Source organism: Fundulus heteroclitus, chromosome 23 (assembly GCF_011125445.2).
Source record: "Fundulus heteroclitus isolate FHET01 chromosome 23, MU-UCD_Fhet_4.1, whole genome shotgun sequence".
In the NCBI taxonomy this organism is placed as follows: domain Eukaryota; kingdom Metazoa; phylum Chordata; class Actinopteri; order Cyprinodontiformes; family Fundulidae; genus Fundulus; species Fundulus heteroclitus.
This window is the reverse complement of record NC_046383.1, coordinates 3,683,181-3,689,256: the sequence shown is the minus strand read 5'-3', so window position 1 is coordinate 3,689,256 and position 6,076 is coordinate 3,683,181.

Sequence of the window (6,076 nt, the reverse complement as noted above, 5' to 3'; positions counted from 1 at the left end):
TAGGTAGCATTGCATTAATTGTTCAGTAGGGATCAGTGAACATGAAGCTTAGCAACCTCCACACACCACAAAAACCCTGCTTTAAGTAGCTGTCAACTGAACTGACCACTATGCATCTCCAAGTTATACAGTAATTTATGACAAACATGTGAAACAAATGGACAAACCGTCCCCAGGTTTTTCCTGTAGTTGATAAACTATAAATAAACTGATTGAAACTGATTTTAGAGAAAAGTCTGGCTAAAAAAAAAGTCTAACCCTTTCAAACATGGTAAAAATGGTAAATGGCTTGTACTTGTATAGCGTTAGATCAAGTGTGACGACCCCAAAGCTCCTTTACACTACAGTCAGTCATGGACCCATTCACACCCTGACGGTGGTGAGCTATGTTAGTAGCCACAGCTGCCCTGGGGTAGACTGACAGAGGCGAGGCTGCTAGACATCGGTGCCACCGGGCCCTCTGACCACCGCCAGCGAGTCCTGCAGTCATCAAAGAGCTTTACACTACATTCAGCCATTCATCTATTCACACACTGATTCATCTGTGATTAGTCAACTAATCATCTGCTCTGCCTGCTGATAGAAGCGGGGCTGCCATACAATCGGCACCACCCTCTGACTACCAACAGCAGGCAAAGCAGGTGAAGTTTCTAACAACTGAGACAGTCAGAGCAGGTTCTAACTGGCAACCCACCAATTACAGGACAAACTCCTAGGTCCTGCGCCACTATTACCCACCTCTAAAGGCAAATTGGAGAGACCAATAAATCTAACAGTCATGTTTTTAGACTTTGTTGAAGAAAGCTGAAGTACCCAGAGAGAACTCACGTATGGACAATGAGAACTTCAGAATCAATGCTGAAAGACCCCAGGCCAGGATTCAAACCCAGGACCTGCCAACTGCCCTGCTGTGCAACCTGGCTTTCAAATGCCGGGGCTGAATTTTGGAAACTGCTGTGCTGCATATGTTGCGCCGGCTCTTTCATAAAAACATTGAGTTTGGGAAGCCGGGCTGGGTGTCACCAAAACAATGCAAACTCTGGAAGGATCTGATGTTTTAGCTTTGTTCTTATATCAGGTAGACAGTAAGGTGTAGTGCCATTATATGCACTTGATTTCTATTCAACGACTCACAGATAAGGGATGCGGAGGAGCAGGAATGGTACGTACTTGCATTAATACAAAGCCAAGGAGTACTCTTCCTTCCTTGGCACACCCATGGGTCCTGGACCGGGTCTTGGGGAAATTAGGATTTAAAACAGGATTAAATTAAAGTTACCGGCACACTTAAAAACAGCTGCTGAAAATCACAAAAATAGACGGTTTTGCTGCTAGAGTGCCCTTTTTGCCATCTCTTGATCCCAAGAGACGATGGACGTTAACATGGGCAGTGAGAGTTGATGCCAACTGATGCTTTATGAAATCACAAAATGTAGAAAGGACTGGAGGACGTATTGTCATTGACTGGAGGCCCATAGATTAAGCCTGTCAGTTTCCTTTCCTTCGCCTCTGGCAAGGGAGGCTCAGGAGGAATCAATTTTTTTAAGTAGCTGTATGTGCTAGGACCATAATAATAACATCATCCTCAGCTGCAGCCAAAATAACCGTGACCATCATGCCCATTAAAATCAATGCGCCTCTGTCTCTGCTGTTTTACACCAGCTTCTCTAAGTCCATGTCTTTTGCACGGGCCGAGATCCAGAGCAGCGCAGTACTCAGAGGTGATAACGCCAGCATCCGTCGGAGAAGCTTGGATATTCCTTTCCAAGTGAGCAGCAGGGACAGACTACAGACGTGTGCCATTCCTTGGCAGCAGAGAGAGAGAGAGAGAGAAAGACTGATATGAAACAGAATCAGCCATTCTCTGTGTACTTTCAGCAGCACTGGTTCAAGCCTCCCACCACAAACGCTTCAAATATGCTCAAAACTGTTGTGAAGGTTTTGAAATTCCCATGGACTTCAATAACACAGCTCTGCCTTCTGTCTTCAAGTTTTACAGTAAAACCTCTGCAAAGCTTCATATCACTCGGTGCAGTTCTAGGTGTGTCAGGAAAAACATATGGCCGATATCTTTCAATTTCAATTTAGAAAAAATATCCTGTAATGTTTGATAGCATTTTCATGTAAACCCAAACACACTGATGAACGTTAGACAGGCGATAACACTGCTTAGAATTTTTTTCTCAGTTTTTAAAATTCACAGCAGATCAAATGAATGATGTATGTGTCGCAATAAAAGAAAGCTTAACTGGGGCCGCAGTTTTCTTTTTCTCCATTAATTTGACAAGATGGTTTTGAATGTTGATGCACATTACTGACATGTTTGTGATGTGCAATAATTATCACTTAGAAACTTCAATCAAGACACATTTATAGATTTGTGTTTCTCACGTGTGTCGCCGTAATGCGTTTGAAAAACAGAAATGAGACAGGAGCACATTAAGGCCAGCTAAAAGCTTCAGATCTCTTCGTACCGACGGTTTAATGAAACATCCAAACAGCGCTGCAAAGTTGTCAATGACCCATCACTCACCGTGTAAAGTTTAAAGATTTTAACTAAGATGTGAAATCAATAAAGGACACAAAGGAATGCCAGCACCAGTAAATATATGAGGTGGATTGCCGCTTAAATGAAATACAGCACTTCTCTGAAGGAAAAAAGAAAAAAAAAACATAAATTACTGCTGTAGTTTATGAGCGACCCTGCTGCTGGGGGCACTGCTTTTCTCTGCATTCACACTAAACTATTAGTGGGGCAAACCAAAAAAAAAAAAAAAAAAACTGCAACATTTTCTAACCCTCTTGGCCTTCATCATTCTCTCTGGCTCTCCAATTTAGAGACTTGTTTGGTAAATTGGACAGATAATTTAGAATAACCACATGCACACAAGTCTATATGCCCCTTTTCCTGTCAACAGTTGCTTTTATGTGCAACCTGTTCCTTGCAAGTAGCAAGCCTCTGCAGCATAATTTCAAGCTGAGAGAAACACAAAGTGTACAATGCGCTCTAGTGTACACATGGCCACCAGAAAGCCCAGAGGAAAAGAAAAGTCCCCCGCCACTGCCTACGGTTGTTTAACTCGCTGACATTAAGAATTTATGAGCTTAAATATTCAACTGCCGCTCTCCTTGTGCGACTTGCAACACATCTTGGAAAGTGCTGCAGCAGAACAAACAAGTTGCCTTGTTGACGCTCGCTTGTTTGTCAAGATACGGCTGCGTAATGCAAGAATGCAAAGCGGGAAGAGAGAGTAGGCATGCGTGCTTAAGGACACGTTGCTGGTTTATCGTCTTAATCTTTCACTGTATGGTTGATATTGGCCAGTATTGTTAGATGAAGGGTTGTATGTAAAGTGCTTTGAAAAAAATATTTAAGATTAAACTTTTTCACATTTTGATCTGCTACAACTAAAGATTTTTTAATAGATTTCATGGGGATTTTATGTGGTAGACTGAGACAAAAAAGTCTCTATTTGTGAGGTACAATGATGCATAGCCTTCAGTTTTTTTTTTTCTTTAATAAAAGTCTGAAGTGTGGCATGCATTGCTATTCAACTCCTTTACTCTGACATTCCTAAATAAACCCTTTTATTTAGTGATAAATAAAGAATAGTAAAGGAAGTCGAACTAGGCACGATTTAATAAGTCTAGTTGTTCCTTTTCTACAAAATATAACTTAAACAACATTGTGAAGATAAAGGAACACAACAGGCAGGTCAGAGATAAAGCAGGATTAGTTTATAAAACAATATGCTGCTTTAAACATCTCAGAGAGGTCTGTTCAATCCCTCGTAAGAAAACGGAAATAGTTTATCACTTCTGCAAACCTACGAAGACCTGGCCGTCTACCTAGACTGGCCGGTGAGGAGGGTGTGAATCAGGGAAGCAGCCAAGAGGCTCCTGATAACTCTGGAGAAGCTGCAGAGATTCACAGCTCAGGTGGGATATTCAGTTAACAGGACACCTACCACAACTTTGTTTGAAGAAAGCAATAGAAAGTCCCTTTTGCAGTTTAGTGAGCCATCTAAGGGGCACAGCAAAGCTAAGGTGTTCTGATCAGATGAGACTGAAACCGACGTGTTTGGCTATGTGAGGCAGAACAATGACCCTTAAGACAACAACCCCACTGTGTAACATGGCGGTTGCACATCTGTAAGCATGGAGGTCAGAGTTTACGGAAAGCTGTACGGAGCTAAATACAGTACAACACTGGAACAAAACCTGCATGAGGTTTCAATAAACTTTAAGGCTGGAGCAGAACAGCCAGAGCTGATGAGATGAAGCCATCCCACTGAGAATTTATGGCGAGTCCAGGCTGATGTTCACAGGCATTTAGTCTGATTGAGCAGAAGATATGCAAAGCTAGTAGAGACACACTGCTGTATTTGAGGCTGCAATTGACGCAAAAAGCGGTTCCACAAAGCAGTGACTAAAGGGGCTGAATGCAAGCGCATGCCGCACTTTTCAGATTCCTACACGGCCATCATTTTTGCTTTCATTTCACAGTTTTGCACTTCCTTGTGTAGGTGTCTTTGACATTAACACCCCCCCCCCCCCTCCAAAAAAAAGGAATCAAACAAATCTATAAAAGATATAGAACGATGTTTGTGATTGTGATTGCCAAAATGTGAAAAAGGTAAAGGCATATGAATATTTTTGCAAGGCACTCTGTGGTTGCTCTTTATAGTTTTATGTAATCAAGGACCACATAGTGTTTATAGTGCTATGAATATGTCTTAACCTCAGATTTTTAATGTACTAATTCAATTTAAGCTTCTAAAATAAAAAGGTATAACCAAATATTTTTGCTTTCTAGAATAAAATAGATTTAGTTTTCACTTAGAGCTCAATCCTGGTTGAACAGGAGGCATTCATTGGATGTGGCTCAGATCTTAAACTCCCATCATGGACAGAACGTTAATTGTGATCTAAACGCAGACGTCCATTTCTACAGAGAAACTTAATTGACATGCTGGTGCGCCTCATCATTATTCTTGAGGAGCGTTGTTGTTGTTGTTTTTTTTTTTTTCATTTGGGGTGAAGGAGTCTCGGGAGGCAGAACGGACAACCTGGCATGACTGAACCTCACGGCTGCTGCGGACGCTAGGTGTCACCCTTGTGACTTTGAAATGGGTCTGCCTCCCGACAGGAGCAGGCAGACCGGCTGCAGGGTGGGGGAGAAGGTGCGTGTGTGTGTGTGTGTGTGCGTGACGGAAAGACAGAGAAAGACCGTCTGCGTCGCACATGTCTGAATGAGAAAAGCCAGATTTCAATGAAGGAGAATGACAGTATGCAGGATGTGCAGAACCTCACATCCAGTTTCTCTTTTTTTTTTTCTCCCCCTTCATTGCCATGGTGCGGTGTTCTTTTCTTGAGTGGGCTGGCGTGTGGAGCGGTGGTGGTTGTTCACATCACATAGAGCCGTAGCCATAACGTCGGCCGGAATTACACGGAGATAAGAGAGAAGGGCCGCTTTGAATAATGGCCTAATTGATGTGTTGTTGCTTTTGTTATGCTGATGAGCTGCAGACTGTAGGTCAGCACCCTCCTCTTTATTAACTTAATAACAAGCGTTTTCATATACTGACTGAAGCATATTTATTTTATGTGATAGGAGCTAATTATAGCTTTAATGAAACAGGTTGTTGCATACCAGTGGGGCTCAAATGCCTCATTGATTGAAAAATCTTTCAAAATTTTATTTTAAAACCTGCTTTATTGATTTTTCAATATTTCTTCCCAACGTGGAAACCTAAGCCACATCTATTATTCGGTCGTTATATTGGAATTGGCTCATTATTGCACCAAGTACAGTTTAAGTTTATGATGCACATTAAACGCCAGGCAACCATGTACGTTTGTACAATGGTGTAAAATGATATACGTGCAGTTGTAATCAACAAGCTCTTACTTGACTTTGAAATTCAGAAGGTCACAGGACGTTCACGCTGAGTTCTGAGTGTCTGGGAAAATCGACATCAAACACTGCGAGGCCTCAGGCGTCCTGAATCCCAAACATGTGATGGAAATCACTTGGCTTGATTAGAGGTGAAAAGTTTTCATTCATTCTGGTGGT